Source organism: Bufo bufo, chromosome 5 (assembly GCF_905171765.1).
Source record: "Bufo bufo chromosome 5, aBufBuf1.1, whole genome shotgun sequence".
NCBI classification, from domain to species: domain Eukaryota; kingdom Metazoa; phylum Chordata; class Amphibia; order Anura; family Bufonidae; genus Bufo; species Bufo bufo.
Genome location: NC_053393.1, coordinates 312645902 through 312670475, shown reverse-complemented (window position 1 = coordinate 312670475; position 24574 = coordinate 312645902). Strand labels below are relative to the sequence as shown.

At 47.2% G+C, this 24574-nt stretch overlaps 1 protein-coding gene across 4 annotated transcripts in view; it reads right to left on the bottom strand.

Annotated features, from left to right (window-relative positions):
- The window catches only part of LOC121002311 (NFX1-type zinc finger-containing protein 1-like), a 317735-nt gene that overhangs the window by 218950 nt on the left and 74211 nt on the right, over nucleotides 1–24574 (bottom strand). The gene's annotated exons all lie outside the window — the stretch shown is intronic.

Here is a 24574-nt window from a genome sequence, read left to right as displayed (position 1 = left end):
AGAGGCAGAGGGAGCCCCCTCCCTCTGCGATCCTTTTATATGTCGTGGTCAGCGTTGATCATGGCATATAAGGGGCTAATCCACCAGCATCGGCATTTACAACGATCACAGCTGGGCCCCTGCATTGATCATCATGATGTATTAGTAAGTCAATTTGTGGGAAGTTACTTCCCGCTGGGACGTACTAGCACGTTATATGTCGCCAAGTATGAATTTGTCGAAAAATGAATCTTATTTTACTCCACTCCAGGGGTGAAGTAGTTCTGTTTGTCAGCTTTGTGTGGGGCTGTGTGACAATTTTATTTAAAAAAGTTGCATCTCCTGGTAGACGTGTGCCTTTTAACAAACATAAAACATGCATATAATGCCTCATTCATGTGTCAGTGTTTTTGTCAGTGATTCCCATCAGTGATTTTGAGCCAAAACCAGATGTGGCTCTAAACACAAAACAGGTGCAGGTCTTTTCATTATACCTTATGTCTGTGGAGGATACAATACTGGTTTTGGCTCACAGTCACTGATGGAAATCACTGACCAAAACAATGACTTGTGTTAATGAGGCTTAAGGCTGCGACTTTTTATTTACTATGCAACTTTTTGCTGCACTTTTGTGCCAATTCGTGAGACAGCCATCGAGTAGTCTAATTGCACACTATCCACCTGCGCCCTGATGAATAAACAGATGCCTCGCCTAATGCCTCATTCAGATGTCAGTGTTTTGGTCAGTGATTTCCATCAGTGATTGTGAGCCAAAACCAGGCATGAAGCCTACACAGACCTAAGGCATAAGGGAAAGATCTGCACCTGTTCTGTGTTTAGAGCCACACAGGGGCATTGCTAGGATCTCAAAAGATCCGGAGCCCAAGTTCCAATACATATGTGCCACATTCTCAAAGTATCTGCCCTAAACACACACACAAACAGACATCTTAGGTTCCTCACTTTTCTATTATCATCATCCTCCCCACCCTGCTACCCCAACAGTATTATCCTGGTGCTGCCCAGAATACTGTGCCTACTGTGCTCCCCAATGCCCCTAAATACTATACCACATAAATTATACTGCCATACAGATAAGTCCACCTATAGTAATATAAAAGTTCTACTTATAGCAATAATTCCCTACCAGAGTGCCCTTATTAGTAATACTGACCCTTACAATGCCCCTAATAATGATACTACTCCCCAAGAGTGCCCAATAATAATGGCCACCATAGTGCACATAGCAGTAATAAGGCTCTCTAATATTAATAAGGCCCCCTGTAGTACTTATCCACCATTATAGTGTATCCAGTAGTTATAATGTCCCCTATAGTGGTTACTGTCTAATGCCCCCTATAGTGCCCCTGTAAAATAGTGCTCCCCTGTAGTTCCCCAGTAGTTTAATGCCCTCCTGTGGTGCTGCCAATAGCTATAATACCCTCCTGTAGTGCCCCAGCAGTAATAAAGCCCTCCTGTGGTGCCCCCAATAGGAATAATATCTTCCTGTAGTGCCCCAGTAGTAATAAGACTTTTCTGTGGTGCCCCGTATAGGTATAATGCCCTCCTCTAGTGCCCCAGAAGGTACAATGCCCTTCTGTAGTGCCCTAGTAGTAATAAGCCCCTCCTGTGGTACCCCCAATAGGTATAATATCCTCCTATAGTGCCCCCAGTAGTAATAAAGCCCACCATAATGCCCCCCAGTAGTAATAATTCTCCTTATAATGTGACAGTGCAAAAAATATCCCCTTTTAATGCCCCCAGTTGAGCTAATGTCCCCATAGTGCTCCCATAATGTCCCAGTACTGTGTCCCAGTATAAAATGTCCCTATATAGTGCCCCAATAGATGCCCTCAGTGTTCCCCATAATTTGCAAGTATAAAATACCCCTTCTTAGTGCCCCCATAGATGACCCCATAGTATTCCTCTCCATTGATGGCCAGTTCGCAGTGCTCGCCAGCGAACACATGCGGGCTGCCATCTTGACTCACAAGTCCGGCGATGCACAGGTAAGCCCTTACCTGTGCCGCGAGCTGGACTGAAACAAATGTGGTCACCGGGAGCAGACAGTTCCAAGAACAGCTGCCAGGGGGCCTTCATCGGGCTGTTATCGGAACTGTGCATCGCCGGACTTGTTAGTCAAGATGTCAGCCCGCATGTTTTTGCTGGTAAACACTGTGAACTGGCCATCACTGTTCCTCTCCCCCCTTCCCCATAGTACCCACCTTAATGTGTCCCAGTATAAAATGCCCCTATACAGAGCCTCCCATATAAATACCCCTTCTTTGTGGCCTCAGTAGATGCCCCCATAATGCCCCCCAATAATGTGCCAGTAAGAAGTGCCCCATAGAGCCACCCAATAATGTGCCAGTAAGAAGTGCCACCATGGAGCCCCCAATAATGTGCCAGTAAGAAGTGCCCCCCATAGATGCCCCCCAATCATGTGCCAGTAAGATGTGCCCCCCCCATAGATACCACCCCAATCATGTGCCAGTAAGAAGTCCTCCACAGTGTCCCTCTCCTGTATTATACCATATAAAAAAAATGAACACATATACTTACCTCCATGAGGTTGGCAGCGATGTGATGCAGGCCTCTTCCATCCTGTGTCCCACGCTGTAAGGCTCAGGCGGCATGATGACGTCATCGCGACGCTTGCACCAGCCTCTGATAGGCTGCAGGCTTAGTGCCTGCAGCCTATTAGAGGAAAGGGATAGGGAGACGCCTGAGGACGGCGATACAGATGACTATGCAGATGAGTGATTCCACAATGGAAGCGCTCATCTCCCTGTGCCCTGCCGCCGCCCCCCACTTGTCACCAGGGCCGTGTCGCCTGAGGCAATCGCCTCACCACGCCTTATTGCCGGTGCAGCCCTGATTGTATAGCAACCAGCCATAACATTCGGGGCCCTGGACAAAACATCCAGGGTTCAAGACCCGAATGTTTTGACCTGTCGTTGCCCCTGGAGCCGCATCTGGTTTGGGCTCACAATCACTGATGGAAATAACTGACCAAAACACTGACGTGTGAATGAGGCCTTATTCATCACCTACTGTGGGACTTTAAAAATACTATGCTAAATAGTGACAGGCTAATCCACTACGCAGGTCTAGTTGCACTCTAAACACCATGCCTGTTACGGGGCCGGAGGGTGCGCTCCTCTGCAGGCAGTGTCACCAGTGTCCAGTTGCAAGGGTGCCTATGCCAATCAGAGGTTTTACCAGCAAGGCCGATGCGCTGACATAACAGGTCATGTGACGTTGGGCGCGCCATGTGACCAGGAAGTGCAGTATATTTAAACAGGTAATCTGCTGACCACAGGTTGCCTGTGATTGATATTGTTCTTCTGAGTAACCTCACTAGCCCTCTACTGTTTGTTCTATACTAGATTCTTGACCTCTGATTTGAACCCTGACCTTGACTATAGCCTGACTATTTGGACCCTGACACTTCTCCCTGATTTTGACCCTGGCCTGGTATTGTATCTGATTTGTCTACCTCTGGTTTACCCTGTCCACTCTACTTCTGGTTTTAACCTGACTTTGGCATGGTTCTGACTCTGATTTCTGGTTCCTGATTCTGTTTAGTTTTGTCCCTTTGGTCTGACCCGGCTTATTGTTTCCGCTGTATTCCTATTTTAGTGGCTGCTGATCTGTCACTAGTTTATTATTTTCCTCGTCCAATATAGACCTCTGCACTTATTTAGGAAGAAATGGTTGTCCAGTTGTGGGACACTGCTTAGGGCAGATTGTGCAAGTAGGTGGGGACAGTGGGATGGCCGAGTTGAGGGTTCACTGCTCCATACTGTGACACTAAAAAAAAACGAGCATGATAAATAACCTCCACTGATTTTAAATAAACAGAGCATAGCCAGAGGCTGGAGTAGATTTTCTGTCAGGTGCATGAACTACCAAAGATGTGCCTGATTTATTAAGAGACACACACCCTGTCATAAGGCTACATGCACACAACAGCGCTGTGTTTTGCAGTCTGCAAATTGCGGATCTGCAAAACACTGATGGCGGCCATGTGTGTACCGCAATTTGCGGAACGGGACGCACATAGTAGAATGGGTCCACATCCAAGCCTGCAAAAAATGCTGCTTGGATGCGGACCCAAACAACGGTCGTGTGCATGAGGCCTAAATTAGGCATATGTTTCAGCAGCATTGCCAGCGTAAAAGAAACTAAATTTGTCATAAATTCATCATAAATTTGGCTAATCTAAGGAAGCCATGCACCTAGCGGAAAAACTTTTTCCAGGCATACATGTTAGTAATAATAATAATAATAATAATAATAATAATAATAATAGTATTTTTATAGCGCTTTTCTCCCTGGGGACTCAAAGCGATGTGACCCTGCATTTTGCAGTCTCAAAGGCTCGGGAAAAGAGGTGGGTTTTTAGCCTTATCTGAAAGCTGTCCACAGAATGGGCCTCTCGCACTGATTGTGGGAGTGAGTTCCACAGAGTAGGTGCTGCATAGGAAAATGCCCGTGCACCAAATTATTTTAAGTGAAACCTGGGAATAACCAAATTCATCTTATTAGCGGAGTGGAGAAGCCATGTAGGGGCATAAAGTTCGAATAGATCCGCTATGTACTTGGGTCCCCTGTGGTTTAGTGCCTTGAATGTCATCAGGCAGATCTTAAAATGGATTCTCCATTTTACTGGCAACCAGTGAAGAGTTTGCAGTACTGAGGAGATGTGTGAGCCACGTGGGGCATTGGCTAGGAGTCTGGCTGCTGCATTCTGTACTAGTTGTAATGGACGCAGAACTTTATCCGGGGATCCGATGAATAGGGCATTGCAGTAGTCCAGGCGGGAGGATACAAATGCATAAATTAGTGTAGGCAGGTCTTCTGATGGGATAAGGTGTTTAATTCTCTCTATATTTCTCAGATGGAAGAAAGAGGATTTGATGACTAATGATGCCTGCTGTCTGAGTGTTAGCTTTCCATCCAGGATCACCCCCAGGTTTCGCACAGGGGCTTTATATTGCACGGTATCTCCCCCAATTGCTAGTTTGAAGTGTGAGGACTTTTGGACTTTATCCACCATGTGAGGACCGCCTACTACCAACACCTCTGTTTTGTCTGAGTTCAGCCTCAGCCAGCTGGTGTTCATCCAGTTTTGTAATTCCACTAGACAGGCATTGATGGATGCTGATGGGTCTTGAGTGCCAGGCTTGAAGGACAGATACAGTTGTGTGTTGTCTGCATAACAATGGTAACCTAGGCCATAGTTCTGGACAATTTTGCCCACTGGGAGCATGTAGACTGCAAAGAGTAAGGCCTCATGCACACGACAGTATTTTTTCGCGGTCCGCAAAACGGGGTTCCGTTGTTCCGTGATCCATTTCCGATTTTGTTTCCGTGTGTCTTCCTTGATTTTTGGAGGATCACCAGACATGAAGGAAAGTGAAAAAAAAGTTTTCCATCAAGTCAAGTTTGCCATGCAAATGATAGGAAAAACACGAACCGTTGTCCGTGAAAAAAATAGGACAGGTCTTATTTTTTCGACGGACTGGAAACACGGATCACAGACGCGGATGACAAACTGTGCATTATCCGAGTTTTCCACGGACCCATTGAAAGTCAATGGGTCCGCAGAAAATCACGGAAAACGGAACAACGGACACGGAACACAACAACGGTCGTGTGCATGAGGCCTTACAGTGATAACACCGACCCCTGTGGGACTCCATAAGTAAGTGGCACATGATTAGAGTAGAGGGTGCCCAGGCACATTTGCTGTGACCTGCCAGATAGGAAGGATTGTAACAAGCTGAGAACAGCACCCCCTAGACCACAGTAATTCTTCAATCGCTGGATTAATATTTCATGATCCACAGTATCGAAAGCTGCAGACATGTCAAGAAGAATTGAGCACTCACCTTTGTCCCTTGCTGTAAGTAGATCATTCATTACTCGGACTAATGCCGTTTCAGTGCTGTGCCTTTTCCTGAATCCTGACTGAAAGTTATCAAATATGTTGTTATCTGTAAGCCTGGCTTCTAGCTGTTTGGCGACTGTATTCTCTAATAACTTTTGATAGGAATGGTAAGCTTGCCACAGGTCTGTAGTTGGCCACAGAATCAGGATCCAGTGATGGTTTCTTCAAGAGTGGTTTTATGATTGCTTTCTTTAGTTCCTCTGGGAATAGTTCCCTTTGCAAGGAGCACTGGGTTATTTTGTGTAGTGCTGGTCTGATCAGTTGTGGGCACTGCATTAAGGGACCAGTTGGGCCAGGATCCAGGTCACAGGTAGTAGGGAGGATACTTTGGATGAGAACACCAAAATCTTCTTCGCTCAGAGTGTCAAAGACTTGCCATGGTCGTACGGCAATAGGCACATGCGACGACCAAGGGTCAATTGATGTTGCTGGTATAATGCTGGCCCGGATGGTAGACACTTTGTTCGTGAAGAAGGCAAAGAATTCTTTACATCTTTCCCTGGAGAATGTGGCTGGGGGTTTTAGGCATGAAGGATTGCAAAGTGTTTCGACATAAATATTTTGTGCGAGATAAAGTCAGATTTTTTCTTGGTTATTGCTTCTTGATATTGTTTGAGGTGAAGGACTAGGCTAGATTTTAACTCATCAGACCCCGATTTACGCCACTGTCTTTCTATTCTGCACTAGAGTTGAGCGAACACCTAGATGTTCGGGTTCGAGGAGTTCGGCCGAACTTTAAACATTAAAGTCAATTGGGACCCGAACTTCACTTTATTATTTTCCGTTATAACATGGTTATAACGGAAAATAATAGTATTAGCTTTTTCAGATCTGAGTTTTCACGATCACTTATGAGTATATATACACACTGATTCAGACACCACTGCAGACAAGAGATCATCATGGGTTCATGAATGCAGCAGTCACTTTCAGTCTGTGGTAGTTTCTATCCTAGGAAAGGGCAATAATCTCCCAGCATTCAGGTGCCGCACCTGAGGGGTTAATTGTGCGGATCTCAGCCCCCTGTAAGAGATCGGGTGCTGCCAGGCAGCAGGGGCCAGACCCCCTCCCTCCCCAATATTAAAATCATTGGTGGCCAGTGTGGCCCCCCTCCCTCCCCAGTATTAAAATCATTGGTGGCCAGTGCGACCCCCCCCCCCTATTAAAATCATTGGTGGTTAGTGCGGCCCACCCCCCTATTAAATGCATTGGTGTCCAGTGCGGCCCCTCTGTAAGAGATCGGGTGCTGCCAGGCAGCAGGGGCCAGACCCCCTCCGCCCTAATTAAAATCATTGGTTAACAACCCCCCCCCCCCCATCATTGGTGGCAGCGGAGCGGCAGTTCCGATCGGAGTCCCAGTTTAATCGCTGGGGCTCCGATCGGTTACCATGGCAGCCAGGACGCTACTGCAGTCCTGGCTGCCATGGTTACTTAGCACTTTTAGCAGCATTATACTTACATGCGCTAAGTAACCATGGCAGCCAGGACTGCAGTAGCGTCCTGGCTGCCTTGGTAACCGATCAGAGCCCCAGCGATTAAACTGGGACTCCGATCGGAACTGCCGCTCTGCTGCCACCAATGATGGGGGGGGGGCCGCACTGGACACCAATGATTTTAATAGGGGGTGGGGGGGCCGCACTAGCCACCAATGATTTTAATAGGGAGGGGGGGCGCACTAGCCACCAATGATTTTAATACTGGGGAGGGAGGGAGGGGGGGCGCACTGGCCACCAATGATTTTAATACTGAGGAGGGAGGGGGGTCTGGCCCCCTGCTTCCTGGCAGCACCTGATCTCTTACAGGGGGCTGTGATCCGCACAATTAACCCCTCAGGTGTGGCACCTGAGGGGTTAATTGTGCGGATCACAGCCCCCTATAAGAGATCAGGTGCTGCCAGGCAGCAGGGGGCCGTTGTGTCCACAGTTTTCAGTGTATTCTAACTTGAAGCGTCCCCATCACTATGGGAACGCCTCTGTGTTAGAATATACTATCGGATCTGAGTTTTCACGATCTAACTTAAATCCGATGGTATATTCTAACATAACTTTTATACGATATGCAATAAAATACAATACACCAGAGGATGCATCAACATAACATACATACATACATACATACATACATACATGTAAGGGGTCCAAGTAGGTACCCCGTGCCTGGTAGAGCAAAAGGTAAGTAAATAGATCTGCCGCGCCTGTGTGGACGCAAGCAGTCTTACCCGACCAACCAGGTGTCTAGGATCAGCTTGGCTTTGGTATTGCCTGGACCAGACGGTGTCTCGTGTTGGTGTATAGTCAGAGGGAGTAGAGGTACTGTGCCCTATCTCACCCTGAATACTTGGGGGGAAGGGGGCTTCTCCCATACTGCCTGTCTACACAGAGCACTTGCCCTGGAAAGGGCGACCCTGTCTGGATACCTGTCCCTAGTTATGGACCTGATCACTAGCACTATTAAAAATGCAAATTCTTCAGACCTCCCGACGTGCCACGTTTCTGTCGTGTCGACTCCTCAGGGGAAGATGGTACACATAGAAAAAAGCAGCATATAACATATGCGACCGCGGGTGAAAAGAGGACCTGCAGTCAAAAAGTTGAAAAAGGCTCTATCAACAACAGTGAGAGCCTGTGGACTGACATGAAGAGGGCGTTGGCTATTGGTTCAGTCCCACTAGCTTGACCATCACCTTACCCCCAACCCCTCACCCTAACCTATGGAAATAAACACACCACACCACTGCCTGAATTTAATCGGCCACAGCAGCCGTTTATTGAATAAATACAAAATATATAACATAAGTTAACCAATGACGAGGGAGGTCCTAGAAGCCCCAATAACTTCATAAACGCTGGAACACCTGCATCTCCATCTTGCCCCCAGCCGTTGAACCCAGCTCGGAGGCAGCAACTGATGGACGCGTAATTAGTTCCTACCAGCTCCTCAATGAGAGTCCAGCCCCTCCCGCGGGGCCCTCCCATCCTCAGGTACCACCATATTCCTCCACTTCAAGGACCTCCCCCGCCTCCACGACTGCCGCGACACATAAAACACCAACACTCCCCTACTTCCACTTCCAATAGGGTCGGGTGGGTGGGCGTTTCAGTCCCCTCGCCGCACTGTTCTCACTTCCGCCTTCTTCCTCAGTCTCCGCTCTGGCCACGCCCCCCGCCGCCCTGGCAACTCGCGCCTCTTCTCCGGTCCCGTCCCCACTCACATTTTAACCTTTCCTCACCTGTCCTTCACCGCCAAGCCCCTTCATGCACGTCCTCCCCCACCGCTGCGCTCCAGTCCGGCCTGACTCCCCTGGTGTTGGAGTGCCGTGCTGCAGAGGGATAGATGTTCCTCTGCTAGTCGGTGTGTGGGGATATGGTGGTCCTCACTTAAGGTAATGTCCCACTAGTTCTGGGGGTTGCTCAACATCTACCAGCCACACTGATACATACCTTTGTGGGATTTAAATAGAGCCCATCCGCGCCTCTCTTGGCAGGACCGCCCTGTGATCGTCCGCGTCTAACGTCACGCGCATGCGCCGCTCGGAAACACACCAGACGCCGGCGCCAACACCACGTGATAGCGGCGGCCAGTCACAGTCATGGACTCGGGGCAATATAAGAATATGTGTAGGAATATATTGGTAGACACAGAGATGTATGAAATTTTGGATAGAGACCCCACTGAAGGTTACAGGCGGGAATTGAAAATTATCTTGGATGAGGCTAAGGCCTCTCATATCATTACAGCTGATGAATATGCCTTCCTTTTTCCCACACACCCCCGTAGATCTACGTTTTACAGCCTCCCCAAAGTTCATAAGGGGGTTAGCCCCCTCAAGGGGAGTGTCACGACCATGGTCTCGTGTGGTTGTTTCAACCATAGGTGAGGGCTGCTTGTATGTTGCCTCACTTGTCGTTGCCGTTGGCAACATGTTCTTGTGATGTTTTGGCAGTATAGCGGCCTGAGCGGTTGCTAGGCAGCTTGCTGTCAAGTGCATGCGGTTGCACCTATCTTGGTGTGTTTGTATGTGTGCACGAGGTTTTGTATGTGTGATTGTTGTTTGTGCACGAGGTTTATTTATGGGTGCACGTCCCCTTTAAGTGGCTGTCTTCCCTTCCCTGGTGTGAGAAGGGTTAATTCCCTTTCTAGTATGTGAGCACTGGGTGTGTTTGTGTGGGTGTGGCTACTTGGGCCTATATAGCCTCTGCTGAGAGCAGTAGTCAGAGGGGTACTTCAGCCATGGTCTGCTGGAGTCATTCTCCTACCTAATACCATCTGCCAGTGAGGGCCACCCTTGTGGTCATAGCAAATGTATGTGATGTTTAGTCGATGGTTGCTTTCCCTTTGTTATTAATGCAGCTATGGATCTGGGTTCCTGTCTGTATGTGTGTTGGCTGTGTCCTTTTAAGTATTGTGCGGACATCAGCGTGTCAGCACAGGGATCCAGTCAGCAAGGCTGTGGCAGGTAGGTGGAACTTGTGCAGTTCACCTGCCATATCCATAGGTCTGTTTTTTGTATCCTGTTTCCTTGCAGCTTGGCCACTTTAGACTCCTGTTTTCTCCACGTCCAGGAGGAACGGGCTGCTGTCTACCCAGCTCCTAGCTCAGGGATCTGCGGAGGGGGGTTAGTAGGGATCCGAGGTTCCGGAGCATGAGCCCTCCTACCATCAAGGTCGGCTCATGCAGCTAGGAGTCAGGGTCTATTAGGGATGCGATAGGAGGTTGGCCTGCTCCCTAATTCATGTGGTCCTGGCCAAGTAGCGACCTACCATTTCCTGGAATCGCACGGCTGAGGGTTTCCCCCATCCTCAGCCGTGACAGGGAGACCCATAGTTTCTGGGGTGGATAACCTCAATCAGAATCTGGGGGTATACATTGACCGGGTATTGGCACCCTTTGTGGCGGGCTCTCCCATCCCATGTCAGAGATACTACTGATCTCCTTAAACATTTGGAGGGTCTGACATTGGAGGAGACGTGCCTCCTCTCCAGCATTGATGTGGAGGCCCTTTATTCATCTATACCACATCGTCTGGGCCTTTCTGCTGTGGAACACTTTCTCCGATCACGGGGATGTCAGTATCGCGCCCACAGCCAATTTGTCCTACGTATTTTAGAATTCACTCTCACACGAAACTTCTTCTCCTTTGATGGTAGGACCTACCACCAGCTCAGGGGTACGGCGATGGGGACCCCTGTGCCCCGTCGTACGCAAACCTATTCCTGGGCTGGTGGGAGGAGACCCTGGTCTTCAGGGAGGATGAAGCATTGGACACTTTTGAAATTGGCTTGTGGGCGCGATACATCGATGACATTTTAATCCTATGGAATGGAGACCAGGTGGGCTTTGAGGCCTTCGTCAGCATCTCAATCAGAATCAGATAGGCATGCATTTCACTTGTGAATCGCACCCTACGAGTTACCATTCCTGCGACATTAAAATTTCCAAGAATAACAGGGGTGACTCGATACCTCCATTTTCAGGAAGGCCAGCTCCACGAATTCCCTCCTGAGGTGGAGAGTAACCACCCTCTCCCACTCTGGAGAGGGATTCCCAGGGGCCAATACTTGCGACTCAGACGCAACTGTTCAGAACAAGCATGACTTTGTCACTCAGCAGCTTATCTGAGAGGAGGTTTCTGTCAAGGAGATACCCCGACCATGTCTTGAGGTCTGCATATCGACCGCTCTGTCCCGTCCAAGATCTCTCTATTAACTCCGAATCAATCTCTCACTCCCCAGGCTAAAGTATTGAGAATTATCACCAATTTTGACAGAGGGTCCAAACAAGTTAAGACATCATACAACGCCACTGGGAGGTCCTTAAAATTGACCCAGATTTGAAAGATGTGCTAGGTGACCAACCTCAAATTACCTACAGAAGGGGGCCCAATCTACGTGATAAACTCGTACACAGCCACTATGCACCCAATCGTACCAAGTCCACCTGGTTGCGGTCTAAGACTGTGGGCTGTCACAAATGTGGTAATTGTGTAGCATGCAAATTCATACAGACCACAAAATCATTTGTAAGCCACGTGACAGGTAAACAATATTCCATCCCACATTTCATCAACTGTAAATCCAGAGGGATTATATATCGTATTCAGTGTGAATGTGGGATGGAATATATAGGGAAGACGATACGAGAATTTAGGAGGAGGATAGGGGAACACCTGGGGGACATCTTACATACAACGGGATTACCCCACTATCCAAACATGTACACACTGCCCATAATGGCACCGCCTCTTTGAGATTAGGGTATTGACCTTGTGAAACCTCCCCTTAGAGGGGGTGATTGGGACAAGTACCTCCTCCAGCGCGAGTCTCGCTGGATCTTTTGTCTAAAAACCTCTGCACCCCTGGGTCTTAATGAAAGGCTGGACTATGGGTGCTTCATATAAATCAACGGGAGGGACGTATACATCCAGGTGTCTCCCTTATATATCCGGTGCAACTTCCAGTATTCTCTGCGACTGATCTTGTTTCCTATATCCTTGCAAGAAATGTCAGTATAATCTAGCTGTGATTCTGTGTCACATCGTTATCATGGACGCCTCTATCAGGAGGCATTCCGTACGGCTGCCCATCTGTTGACATGGTCTCCAAGGCAACCTCCCTCCCCACCGCCTCTCCATGACTGTGACTGGCCGCCGCTATCACGTGGTGTTGGCGCCGGCGTCTGGCGTGTGTCCGCGCGGCGCGTGACGTCAGACGCCGACGCGGACGATCACAGGGCGGTCCTGCCAGAGAGGCGCGGATGGGCTCTATTTAAATCCCACAAAGGTATGTATCAGTGTGGCTGGTAGATGTTGAGGAACCCCAGAACTAGTGGGACATTACCTTAAGTGAGGACCACCATATCCCCACACACCGACTAGCAGAGGAACATCTATCCCTCTGCAGCACGGCACTCCAACAACCAGGGGTGTCAGTCACTGGGCTCTCACTGTTGTTGATAGAGCCTTTTTCAACTTTTGACTGAGGGTCTTTTTTCACCCAGCGGTCGCATATGTTATATGCTGCTTTTTTCTATGTGTACCATCTTCCCCTGAGGGAGTCGACACGACAGAAACGTGCCACGTCGGGAGGTCTGAAGAATTTGCATTTTTAATAGTGCTAGTGATCAGGTCCATACTAGGGACAGGTATCCAGACGGGGTCGCCCTTTCCAGGGCGAGTGCTCTGTGTAGACAGGCAGTATGGGAGCAGCCTCCTTCCCCAAAGTATTCAGGGTGAGATAGGGCACAGCACCTCTACTCCCTCTGACTATACGCCAACACGAAACACCGTCTGGTCCAGGCAATACCAAAGCCAAGCTGATCCTAGCCACCTGGTTGGTCGGGAAGACTGCTTGCGTCCACACAGGCGTGGCAGATCTATTTACTTACCTTTTGCTCTACCAGCAGTGGGGTACCTACTTGGACCCCTTACATGTATGTATGTATGTATGTTATGTTGATTGCATCCTCTGGTGTATGTATTTATTGCATATCGTATAAAAGTTATATTTTAATAAGGATACTGTATCTCCCCACACTTTCTGTGGTGGGCCTTTTCGCATACCTTGAAATATCAGTGAGGCTTTTTATAACCATCAGTCCCACTCTGTTATTATATTCTAACATAGAGGCGTTCCCATGGTGATGGGGACGCTTCAAGTTAAAATATACCATCGGATTGGAGAGGGCGCTCCTCTAACTGGTAAGTGACAGGTCTGTGCTATAAGCAATGCGCCGCACAGACCTTTCACTTACCAGTAGGAGGAGTTCCGGCTGGCCACAGACAGCGCATGTAAGTATAATGCTGCTAAAAGTGCTAAGTAACCATGGCAGCCAGGACTGCAGTAGCGTCCTGGCTGCCATGGTAACCGATCGGAGCCCCAGCGATTAAACTGGGACTCCGATCGAAACTGCCACTCCGCTGCCACCAATGATGTAGGGGGGGGGGCGGGAGGGGGTTGGTTAACCAATGATTTTAATTAGGGGGGAGAGGGGAGGCCGCACTGGACACCAATGATTTTAATAGGGGGGGGGGGGGGGGGGTGGGGGGGCCGCACTAGCCACCAATGATTTAATAGAGAGGGGGTGGGGGGGGGGCGCACTGGCCACCAATGATTTTAATACTGGGGAGGGAGGGGGGTCACCTGAGGGGTTAATTGTCCGGATCACTGCCCCCTGTAAGAGATCAGGTGCTGCCAGGCAGCAGGGGGCCGTTATGTCCACAGTTCTCAGTATATTCTAACTTGAAGCGTCCCCATCACTATGGGAATGCCTCTGTGTTAGAATATACTGTCGAATCTGAGTTTTCACGATCTACAGTAACTCAAATCCGATGGTATATTCTAACATAGAGGCGTTCCTATGGTGATGGGGACGCTTCGAGTTAAAATATACCATCGGATTGGAGAAAACTCAGATCCGATGGTATATTAATATTAACCGAACACCGAACTTTTACTGAAATGTTCGGGTGCCGAACACCGTAAAGTTCGGTACGAACCCGAACTTTACAGTTCGGGTTCGCTCAACCCTTGTCTGCACCCTTTCTTTTTTAGATCCCTAATGATTTCATAAAACCAATTCAATTGTAAAATCCAGGTTGGCAGTTATCCTTTCCATTGTTAATTTATTCAGGGAACGGCATCAGATTTTTTTTTCCTTAGGGTGCTGCTTGATAGGGTGATGTTCAATGGCAAACTGTATTATGTGGTGGTCTGACCATACAACAGGAGTAACCGTTATGTTGCTAATGACCAATCCTAGTGGAACAGTAAGTCTAAGGTGTTTCCTCCTCTGTGGGTAGCAGATTTTACAACTTGTGTAAAGCCTAGTCCGTCCATGAGGTTTATTAGTTCAATTGCATCTTGTAAAAGAGTGTCATCAGCCCAGACGTTGAAGTCACCAAGGATAATCCATCTTGGGTAAGACAGTGTCAATGTGGCTAGCAGTTCTGAGAAGTTTGCCGGGGCCAGACTCCTGGCCCCTCTGTGGCCCTGACACGACCCTGCTCTGCCCCTGTCCTATCTAAGTGTTGAAAACTTTTCAAAACTGCGAAACTGGCTGTGCGACTTAATATCGCCACACGCCCGGTCAAAAAGGGGACTTGCAATTACTTTTACGACTAAAATAGTCAAAAGTCCCTTGAAAAATGGCCTCCTGTGTGCTATGAGACATATTTGTGTTAATTTTGGCTGTTATAATACTTTGTTTTATGACTTTTACTCAGACTATCAGCTGAGACAAGGGTTAACTCTCCCCTTGGGATACTGGGGGTCATTTACGAAGACCAGCTTTTTACGCCGGTCTTAGATTGCTCCCCATGCCGATTTTACTCAAGCGAGTGCAAAGCGCATTACAATGTTTTGCACTCGCGCGGAAAAATCATGCATGTTCCCGCAACGCACCCGCACCTTTTCCAGCAACGCCTGTGTGAAAGAGGCCTAACTGTATTTTTTTTTGCTAATTCACAAGGTATTATTAGTAAGTATTTTGTATCATCTATCCATCATGGATTATCACCATATTTAGATAGCAATGATCTACATAAAACATGACAGTTTTTGACATTGTTCACATGGTCAAAAAAACAATGTACTTTTACATTACCACAATTCAATTATGACAAAAACAATAACTTATTTGTTCACATAAATGATTTTCCAAGCCTAAATCGTTCAGCTGCTACATACATTTGCACTATACTATTATAGTCTAATAAATTTTTTACTTGTCTAAATGCGCCACAAGTTGAGAAGAGCTCTATAAAAGTAGAGAGGTGGACTATAAAAGGTGAGGGGGCACTATTAATGATGAGGGGCACTATTACATACTATATTAGGCAGCAAATAAAGTAGATAGGCCATTTCATTGTGTGGGGGCACAGTGGCAGCTGTTACTGTTTAGGAACCAAAAGTAGGTATTAATAATAATATCTACTGTACTTTCAGCCCCAAAAAGTAATAACAGCAGCCCACAAATTAAAATATTTTGGAAGAATAGTATTTACAGGCACTGTGCAACGAAGTAGGTACAAATGAGGGGGACAATTGGAGCAGTAATAAGAAATGGAGGTAGCAGCAGGATAGGGAGTTTGTGTAGGTTGGAAAAAGGTATGACCTTAACAATGGTAAAGATATGTATGTGCCGCAAAAGCTGCAGAAATACGTTGTGGCTGGAAAAGTCACCATGATGGCCTAGACCAAATTAAGAATAAAAGAAAGAAAATGACTGAAATCAGAGGAAACTACCTGTGAGTCACTAAATGTAAATGTTTATTCTACTGCTGACTGAGACTGATTAGTACTATGGTCATACTATAGTATGGTCGGATGATGGGTGGTAGCATTGTGGTTTGTGAGACAACTATCAGAAGATATTTACCATTGTTAAGGTCATAGTGGGAGGTATAGTTTCACATGATACAAATATATTTAGCACTGGGTTAACCTGATTTTGTGAATGAGCTCTTTATTGTACTGTGTGTGTTATAAGTGTGGTTCTGTTGCCTTATGTATTTGTGTTATTAACATTGTACTGGGTCTGTATTTATTGTATGAGCTTGGTTCTGGGTCTGTATTTATTGTACGAGCTTGGTTCTCGGTCTGTATTTATTGTACGAGCTTGGTTGTCGGTCTGTATTTATTGTATGAGCTTGGTTCTGGGTCTGTATTTATTGTACGAGCTTGGTTCTCGGTCTGTATTTATTGTACGAGCTTGGTTCTCGGTCTGTATTTATTGTATGAGCTTGGTTCTGGGTCTGTATTTATTGTGCGAGCTTGGTTCTGGGTCTGTATTTATTGTACGAGCTTGGTTCTGGGTCTGTATTTATTGTATGAGCTTGGTTCTGGGTCTGTATTTATTGTACGAGCTTGGTTCTGGGTCTGTATTTATTGTATAGCTTGGTTCTGGGTCTGTATTTGCCTTATAGAGATTAGCAGGTCTATAAGTAAATAATGGATGAGTGAAATTTATGTAGTGTGTGTTTGTGAGTAGGTATCTATGGAGCTGTTATTATATCTATTGTGCATACTTTCCAATCCTCCTGGGAAGTCTGAGAGGATGCTGGAAAAAGTGGAGACCCCCCGGAGAAGTGTGAAAATATTTTGTACAGTGCATCAAGGGCTGCTTTCTCCCAGAAAGGGGCCCTCCATGAGAGCTAATATAGTGTTGTGATGCTGCATTAGGCCTCTTTCACACGAACACAAGGGCTCCATGCCCGTGCTGCGGACCGCATATGGCAGTTCTGCAATACACGGGTCACCAGCCGTGTGCATTCCGCATCACGGATGCAGACCGATTCATTTGAATGGGTCCACAAATCCGGAGATGCGGTGCGGAATGGAAATACGGAACAGAAGCACTACCGAGTGATTCTGTGGTGTTCCTTTCCGTGCTTCCGTTCCGCAAAAAGATATAACTTGTTCTATCTTTTTGCGGAACGGACGGATCACGGACCCCATTCAAGTGAATGGGTCTGCGATCCGCATGCGGCTTGCCTACGGTCGGTGCCCGTGCATTGCGGACTGCAATTTGCGGTCCACAGCACTGAGCCCTTACTTTCATGGGCAAGAGGCCTTAACTGAACATACATGCTGTGAAAGGGCATTACTGTCACAGCCAGACAGCTGAGAAGCGCTCACAGGAGCTTCTCAGATCCTCCTCCTTGAAGTTCTTTGTTTTGGTTTAGTTTCTCATCTCGTTAGTCTATCTCAGCTGTCATGCAGTCAGACTGATCGCTACCCTTTAAGTTCCTCCCCATAATGCGGTAGTGTGCGGCTGATACAACTTCCTGGAGTGTGTGTGCATGCTGTTCCCAGTTCCCAGTTCCCAGATCCCAGTTCCCAGTCGTCAGTCGTCTGCAGATAAGTGCTGTTTATGTATTTATGTTTTTGTCTTTTCTGGATCCAGGTGACCCTGACTCCCTCCGTGTCAGTGTAGGGAGCCGGTGGTCGTGTCCCTTCACTATTGTAGGGTCTTCAGGTAATAGATAGCCGAGGAATGTGGATATGCGGCCATCCACCTTTGAGCAGTGAGGGAGAGCGGCAGCTCTATTGCAGGGGTCTCCCTTTGTTCCTTAGTTGTGGATCCAGAGAGACATTGTTTATATGGTATTGTCTTGTTTCCTGTACACCATCCGTGACATTATCAGCCGCCAAAACCGTCTCAAGCATGGATCCGGTTTCACTTTTGGCTGAACGCCTCCAGGGTCTTTCATTGGAGGTAGCTGATCTCCGTAGGATTTTTTCTCAGTTTCAAGTGACCGGTTCAGCTTGCGTTCATGGAGTTTGTGCTGAGCCCAAGATCTCGCTCCCGGATACGTTCTCTGGGGGTAGTGAGAATTTTGTGCGTTTTAAAGAGGCTTGCAAACTCCATTTTCGCCTTCTTCCCCATTCTTCTGGTGATGAAGAACGGAGGGTGGGGATCATTGTATCGCTGCTCAGGGGTAACGCTCAGTCTTGGGCCTTTTCGCTACCGGAGGGGGCACGGCCCCTCCGCTCAGTGGATGAATTCTTTTTAGCCCTGGGTCAGATATATGATGATCCAGATCGTATTGCTCTGGCTGAGTCTAGACTACGTCTGTTATGCCAGGGTAAACAATCCGCAGAGATATACTGCTCCGAATTTCGGAGATGGGCAGCTGATACTGGTTAGAATGATGCTGCACTCCGAAGTCAATTTTGCCATGGTCTTTCAGAGGGATTGAAAGATGCATTTTCCTTTCATGAGAGGCCTATCTCCTTGGACTCTGCTATGTCTCAGGCCGTTCGTATTGACAGGAGTCTTAGAGAGAGACGAGAGATCTCTCCTTCCTGTCCTACTCAGTCTCGGAACAGTGCAGCGGTCTCATTCTGTGCGCAGGAGTCTCAGTCGCTGTCAGCCCCTTCTGAGCAGGAGCCCATGCAGCTGGGGTTGATTGCCTCTGACAATAGAAGATTCAGCCCGCATGGGAGGGTTTGTTTTTGTTGTGGAGGTATAAATCATTTGGCAAATGTTTGTCCATCAAGGAGATTCAGGCAATTTTCTCGGAGTAATAAAGAGACAAAAAGGAAAAAATCTTTTAAAAATGTTCCGTCTGTTACTATTGGCAGGGTTGAGGCGGAAATTGAAGGTTTTCCATTTGCTTGTAGTTCCCGTTTTGTCCTGCCTGCTAGGGTGGCGCTAGAGAGCAAGAGCCTTTTTTGTGAGATTTTTGTGGATAGTGGAGCAGCTGTCAACCTCATTGATAATCAATTTGCAATAACTCATGGTTTCCAGGTATGCACTTTGGGAAGGGATATTCCTGTTTTTGCTATTGATTCAGCTCCACTTTCTCAGAAATCATTAAAGGGCATAGTTCACAATATCCGTTTAATTGTGAGTGATGCTCATGTTGAGGATGTGTCATGTTTCGTCCTTAGCGGTTTGCCTACTCCTCTAGTGTTGGGGCTACCCTGGCTCACTAAACATAACCCCACCATTGATTGGCAAGCGAGGCAAATAAATGGTTGGAGTAACTTTTGCAGAGAGAATTGCCTCATAACATCTGTTTCTGAGGTTTCTACTAAGACTGTACCACCTTTCCTCTCTGAATTTTTGGATGTCTTCTCTGAGTGTGGAGTTCAGGGTTTGCCTCCGCACAGGGAGTATGATTGCCCTATTAATCTCATCCCAGGCGCCAAGCTGCCTAAATCTCGTTTATACAATCTCTCCCAACCTGAGAGGGTCGCTATGCGGGCTTATATCTCTGAGAGTTTGAGAAAAGGACACATACGACCCTCGAAGTCACCTGTTGCCGCTGGTTTTTTCTTTGTTAAGAAAAAAGATGGTTCTTTAAGACCTTGTCTGGATTTCAGGGAGCTGAACAGTATCACTATTCGTGATCCTTATCCGCTTCCTCTGATCCTGGACCTGTTTAACCAGGTTGTTGGGGCTAAAGTCTTTTCCAAATTAGACCTAAGAGGGGCATACAACCTGGTTAGGGTCAGAGAAGGAGACGAATGGAAGACGGCTTTCAATACCCCTGAGGGCCATTTTGAGAATTTGGTTATGCCTTTTGGTTTGACGAATGCCCCAGCCGTTTTTCAGCATTTCGTCAACAGCATTTTTTATCATTTAATGGGAAAATTTGTATTAGTGTATTTGGATGACATTTTGATTTTTTCTCCTGATTTCAAGACTCATAAGGAACACTTACGTCAGGTCTTGCTCATTCTGCGGGAGAATAAATTATATGCGAAACTGGAAAAATGTGTGTTTGCGGTTCCAGAAATCCAATTTCTGGGGTTTCTTGTCTCCGCTTCTGGTTTTCGCATGGACCCCGAGAAGGTCCGCGCTGTGCTTGAGTGGGAGCTTCCTGAGAACCAGAAGGCGCTGATGCGTTTTTTGGGCTTTGCCAATTATTACAGGAAATTTATTTTGAATTATTCCTCTGTTGTTAAACCACTCACTGATATGACCAGAAAGGGGGTAGATTTTTCTTCCTGGTCGGTAGAGGCGCGTAAGGCCTTTTCTAATATCAAGGAGAGTTTTGCTTCCGCTCCCATCCTAGTACAACCTGATATTTCGTTACCCTTCATAGTTGAGGTTGATGCTTCTGAGGTAGGGGTGGGTGCGGTCTTGTCTCAGGGTTCCTCTCCTGCCAAATGGCAACCGTGTGCCTTTTTCTCAAAGAAACTCTCCTCCGCAGAGAGAAATTATGATGTGAGAGATAGGGAATTGTTGGCCATCAAGTTGGCTTTTGAGGAATGGCGCCATTGGCTAGAGGGAGCCAGACACCCTATTACCGTGTTTACTGACCATAAAAATCTGGCCTATTTGGAGTCAGCCAAGCGTCTGAACCCGAGACAGGCCAGATGGTCTTTGTTCTTTTCAAGGTTTAATTTTGTGGTTACGTTCCGCCCTGGGGTTAAGAATGTGAAGGCAGATGCCCTGTCACGTTGTTTTCCGGGAGGTGGGAATTTTGAAGACCCGGGTCCCATTTTGGCTGAAGGTGTGGTGGTCTCTGCTCTTTTTCCTGAATTGGAGGCAGAGGTGCAGGCAGCCCAGTCAGAAGCTCCTGATCTTTGTCCTCCTGGGAGGTTGTTTGTGCCTCTCGCTTTGAGACACAAGATTTTTAAAGAACACCACGACACGGTCCTTGCTGGGCACCCGGGGGCAAGAGCCACACTGGATCTCATCGCTCGGAGATTCCGGTGGCCTGCACTTCGTAAGTCGGTTGAGGGTTTTGTGGCAGCTTGCGAGACTTGCGCTCGTGCCAAGGTCCCTCATTCACGGCCATCAGGTCCTCTCCTTCCTTTGCCCATTCCTTCCCGTCCTTGGACACATCTGTCCATGGACTTCATAACGGACTTGCCTCGTTCCTCGGGGAAGTCTGTGATTCTGGTGGTGGTGGACCGTTTTAGCAAAATGGTGCATTTTATCCCTTTCCCTGGTTTGCCCAATGCTAAGACGCTGGCGCAGGCATTTATTGACCACATTGTCAAATTGCATGGGATTCCTTCAGACATAGTCTCTGATAGGGGCACGCAGTTTGTTTCCAGATTCTGGAAGGCTTTCTGTTCTCGCTTGGGGGTTCGGTTGTAATTCTCTTCTGCTTTCCATCCGCAGTCGAATGGCCAGACAGAGCGCGTCAATCAGAATCTGGAGACATATCTGCGCTGTTTTGTGGCGGAGAATCAGGAGGATTGGTGTTCTTTTTTGTCCCTTGCTGAGTTTGCTTTAAATAACCGTCGTCAGGAGTCCTCTGATAAGTCACCATTTTTTGGTGCATATGGGTTCCATCCGCAGTTTGGGACTTTCTCGGGAGAGGGCTCTTCTGGTTTGCCTGATGAGGACAGATTCTCCTCGTCTTTGTCATCTATTTGGCAAAAGATTCAGGATAATCTAAAGAGCATGAGTGAGAGATATAAGCGTGTGGCGGATAAGAGACGTGTGCCTGGTCCGGACCTGAATGTTGGTGATCTGGTGTGGTTGTCTACCAAGAATATCAAATTGAAGGTTCCCTCCTGGAAGTTGGGTCCTAGGTTTATTGGGCCTTACAAGATCCTGTCTGTCATCAATCCTGTTGCCTACCGTCTTGATCTTCCTCAGACTTGGAAGATCCATAATGTTTTTCATAAGTCCTTATTGAAACCTTATGTTCAACCTATTGTACCCTCGCCTTTGCCTCCTCCTCCGATTATGGTTGATGGAAATCTTGAATTTCAGGTCTCTAGGACTGTGGATTCTCGTCTTGTCCGTGGTTCCCTCCAGTACCTCGTTCATTGGGAGGGTTATGGTCCTGAGGAGAGGATGTGGGTCCCAGTGACGGACATTAAGGCCTCTCGTCTCATCAGGGCTTTCCATAGGTCTTATCCTGAGAAGGTGGGCCCTGAGTGTCCGGAGTCCACTCCTAGACGGAGGGGTACTGTCACAGCCAGACAGCTGAGAAGCGCTCACAGGAGCTTCTCAGATCCTCCTCCTTGAAGTTCTTTGTTTTGGTTTAGTTTCTCATCTCATTAGTCCATCTCAGCTGTCATGCAGTCAGACTGATCGCTACCCTTTAAGTTCCTCCCCATAATGCAGTAGTGTGCGGCTGATACAACTTCCTGGAGTGTGTGTGCATGCTGTTCCCAGTTCCCAGTTCCCAGTTCCCAGTCCTCAGTCCTCAGTCGTCTGCAGATAAGTGCTGTTTATGTATTTATGTTTTTGTCTTTTCTGGATCCAGGTGACCCTGACTCCCTCTGTGTCAGTGTAGGGAGCCGGTGGTCGTGTCCCTTCACTATTGTAGGGTCTTCAGGTAATAGATAGCCGAGGAACGTGGATATGCGGCCATCCACCTTTGGGGTGTTCGCATAGGCTGAGCAGTGAGGGAGAGCGGCAGCTCTATTGCAGGGGTCTCCCTTTGTTCCTTAGTTGTGGATCCAGAGAGACATTGTTTATATGGTATTGTCTTGTTTCCTGTACACCATCCGTGACAATTACACATCATGAAACTGGGCATGGTACGCCATAAAAGTGGTGGGATATACACATAACAGGGCGGAGTCTCAGGAAAGGGGCAAGTCCTCACTGAAAAAAAAAAAATTGGTGATGCTCTTTAGACCTTCTCTTAAGCCAACTTCTGAAAATTTAGGCCTTCTCTTAAGCACTGAAAATTTCTCCTAGTACACTCAGAGGCAGTGTAAAAGTCTTATTTAATGTCCCCCAGTATGTGGTGGAAGAGGGCCTCATGTGAGTTGAGGACCCCCAATGAATAGAATGCTCCGACCTCCTGGAACCCTTAATCTGGACCTGCTACTAACCTACCTAAACCTGATATTTCCATCTCAGTGTGTGGTACTACCATGATTTCTAGGCAGCATACTCACTGTCTTGAGATATTGTTTGACTCAGATCTTCCCTTCATCCCCGTTCATGTCACCTGCACTTCAGAAATACCTCTAGTCATTTTCTTACTTTAGAAACTGCAAACTGCAATTGCTTCCTTGATCCATTATCGTCTTGATTACTGTATTTCATTACTAATTCGCCTTCCTTTCATTAGACTCTCTTCTCTCCACTATATCCTGAACTCCACATCTATCTGTTCAACTACTATACATGTGCCTCCACCCTCCTCTGTGCTCACTCCCTACATCTCCTACATCATTTGTCAACCACCCTACCCATGTACTACACTCTGCCAAAGATTTACAATTAATATCCTCTATAATCTGAATCTCTCACTCCAATCTCCAAGACTACTCTCGAGCAGCACAATTGATTTAAACATTTTCTATGGCCTCTTTCACACAGGCGTTGCGGGAACACGCGCGATTTTTCCGCGCGAGTGCAAAAAATTGTAATGCGTTTTGCACTCGCGTGAGAAAAATCGCGCATGTTTGGTACCCAAACCCGAACTTCTTCACAGAAGTTCAGGCTTGGGATCGGTGTTCTGTAGATTGTATTATTTTCCCTTATAACATGGTTATAAGGGAAAATAATAGCATTCTGAATACAGAATGCATAGTAACATAGCGCTGGAGGGGTTAAAAAAAAATAAAATAAAAAAATTTAACTCACCTTAGTCCACTTGATCGCTCAGCTGTCATCTACTTCTGTCTCCTTCTTTGCTGATTGTAGGAACAGGACCTGTGGTGACGTCACTCCGGTCATCACATGATCCATCACCATGGTAAAAGATCATGTGATGGATCATGTGATGACTGGAGTGACGTCACCACAGGTCCTGTTCCTACAATAAGCAAAGAAGGAGACAGAAGGAGATGCCGGCTGCGTGATCAAGTGGACTAAGGTACGTTAAATTATTATTATTATTATTTTAACCCCTTCAGCCCTATTTTACTATGCATTCTGTATTCAGAATGCTATTATTTTCCCTTATAACCATGTTATAAGGGGAAATAATAATGATCGGGTCTCCATCCTGATGGTCTCCTAGCATCCGTGCGTGAAAATCGCACCGCATCCGCACTTGCTTGCGGATGCTTGCAATTTTCACGCAACCCCATTCACTTCTATGGGGCCTGCGTTGCGTGAAAAACACAGAATATAGAGCATGCTGCGATTTTCACGCAACGCACAAGTGATGCGTGAAAATCACTGCTCATGTGAACAGCCCCATATAAATTAATGGGTCGGGATTCAGTGCGGGTGCAATGCATTCAACTTACGCATCGCATCCAC